We start from the raw sequence: 3,061 nt of genomic DNA on the forward strand, positions 1-3,061 counted from the left end.
AAAACATATAATCACATAAATATATGGTCAATAGCATAAACTAAACATAATCGACGTACGAATATGGTTCGTAACATGATCATATGAAATCCAATAAACAGATAAAGTAGAGACATAAAATAAAGATAATGCGTATTTTATGAAATCAAAAGTTCAATCATATCCCAATATGGGTCATTTGCTCAGATGTGCCGAAGTATGGAAGTTGAGCGACGGGCTACACATTGAAAACATTAGTATCTACCAAGTCAATCTATGATGGTGCATTATTATTTGCATCTCCAGCCACAACGTTCCTCGTACTACAGGTGCGTAACTAATGATATACCTAAATGGGCCGACCCAATGGGCCCTCAAATTTATCTACCAATTAGGCCCATTACAAGAAAGCCCAAACACATAACGAGGTGGGCCCATTACACGAAAGCCCAAGCTCCTTCAAAATAAGGCTTGGGCCCAACAAAATAAGCCCAACTTAATCAACGACATATAAATAGAAGTTTTATTCATTTGTAAAGGTACGTTCTCATTTTAACTGATAATCCACCACGAGTTTATTCTCTCTACTCTCTCTACGATTCGTACATCTGACTTGAGCGTCGGAGGGGTTTCCGCCGGATCAACCCCCGGCTTAGTTCACGTGTGCTCTTTTCGCAGGGACCTCAGGAGCATCAAGTTATCAAGCCACTGATCCGCTTTGCTCTCCCAGCTCTTTTCTATACTACCCTAGGTGTGCTATTCTTTAGCTTCATCATTTTGGCGCCGTCTGTGGGAACGATGCAAACCAGATCAAGTAGCCAACAAGATCCTCCTGAGGCATCAGCTCGGAGAGAAAACGACACAGCTAATAACCTCCCCGCCCGTGGAGGATCTGGCATCCCACCTCCTCCACGCGCCGCGGAGCAACTTCCTCCACGTGCCACGGAGCCAGCTCCCCCACGTACTGCAGATCCACCTCGCGAGGTTCAGGTGATCCCCCCTCGGGACCCACCACTCGCCGATCCACCACTCCCTGCTCCTCGAACGGTTCAGATAACCGAGGACGCACTCCAACGTATGATAGCGGAAGCTTCTACTCGCGCCGCCACGGAGGCCGTAACTCAATATATCGCCACGATGGGAGCAAACGCTCCCAATGCGATACCAGCACAAGCTCCACCTATAGTACCACCAGTGGCCCCACCGCCGATCCAGAATCAAATAAGCGTCTCTTCCTCTACGTCGGACCCACGGTCCCGAGTGCAGCTATCTACTAATCACAGAGGAGCACAGCCTAGACAACAACGTCGGCGCTCACCCCTACGGGGGAATGCATCGCCACCAAGAATCCCTCTCTTTAATGAGGGAGAAGGCGAGGTAAACAGCCGAGTGTCTCGCCAAAACCTTTTCTCCCAGCCAAATAATCAAATGGGTGAGAGGATGCCTCTCCCAGCAAGACGCAGTCCCTTCACCATAGAGATCCTCAACGAGGTATTACCTCAAGGAGTAAAGATCTCGGGGTTACCTCAATTTGAAGGGACCACCGACCCACAGGAACATATTGAGAAATTCAGTGCCATGGCGGATTTATACGGCCCGACGGATGCGGCGATGTGCAAGATGTTCCGCACCACTCTCTCCAAGAGGGCAATGAATTGGTTCAACTGCCTACCCATAGGGTCCATTGACACCTTCGCTCGGTTGTCGACCCGATTCACCAACCAATTCGCCATCAACAAACAATACGCCAAGACCCCAGCTCATCTTTTCTCTGTAGTGCAGAGAGATAACGAAACACTCCGCAACTACATCAAACGTTTCGTAGAAGCCGTCCATGAAGTCCCCAGTGTGGGGCAACAGAACTTGAAACCGGGTAGATTCAAGGAATCTATTGCCGGAAGACCACCAGGCAACCTAGAGGAGTTGTTAAACCGAGCCGAAAAGTACGTCAGGATAGAGGAAGCTTCCACCCACGCTCCCCCTAAAAGGAAAAGGGAAGATGACCGTCAGGACAATAGGAGGCGTGATGACCGACGTCCACCACTTCCACCTCCAAGCCAACCCTCCTCTTCCTACAATAGGTTCACTCCGTTAAACGCTCGCCTCACTGAAATCCTTCACGTGATAGAACAGAGAGGTTTAGCGGAGCCTCCACGTCCTATGCAGCCGAATGCAAAGCGAGAAAAGTCGGATCGCTATTGTCGATTCCATAAAGACAAAGGGCGTACTACGGAGGAATGTGCACAACTTAAAATGGCGATTGAGAGGCTGATCAAACAGGGCCATTTAGGCGAATACGTCGATAAGCCGCGAAATAAACGCCGTGATGATCCTCCACGCCGAGATAACAATCGAGATCAACAACAAAGACGAGAAGATGGGGGTCACCGACGTGACCTAGATAACAATGATAACCAGCCTACCCGGGGAATCATCTCCTTCATCTCCGGAGGACCAGCGGGAGGCAATTCACAGAATGCAAGACGCACACTCGCTCGATCAGCGCGCATGAATCAAGAACGCGCTTCTCCATCCGAACGCATATATCAAATACGAAGACCTGATCACAGCATAGTCTTCAACTCCTCCGACCTCGAAGGTCCAGATGAAGACAATGTCGATGCATTGGTCGTAACAACAACGGTGGCCAACTTCTTGGTCAAGAAGATATTAGTGGACGGTGGAAGTTCGGCTGACATCATGTACCTCCACGCTTTTAAGCAGCTGGGTATAGATAATGCCCGATTTAGTCCCGTCTCCACACCCCTGAAAGGATTCACAGGAGAAGGCATCTTATCCATGGGAGAAGTGGAGCTGCCGGTCTCTTTAGGGGAAGACCCCTGTCGAATCACGAAACTAATCAAGTTCCTCGTCGTCGACAGGCCATCACCCTACAACATCATTCTAGGGAGGCCAGCCATCCACACATTCAAGTCAGTACCTTCCTCCTACCATCAGAAGTGGAAGTTCCCTACTCCCTATGGAATGGGAGAAGTGCTTGGAGATAGACGTCTCGCTCGAGAATGCTATGTAAGGGCCCTACGAGAACCCTCAAAGAAGCCTAAACCGCCCGGAAAGGGAG

Source organism: Erythranthe guttata, chromosome 3 (assembly GCF_056151865.1).
Source record: "Erythranthe guttata isolate IM_541 chromosome 3, IM_541, whole genome shotgun sequence".
NCBI lineage: Eukaryota > Viridiplantae > Streptophyta > Magnoliopsida > Lamiales > Phrymaceae > Erythranthe > Erythranthe guttata.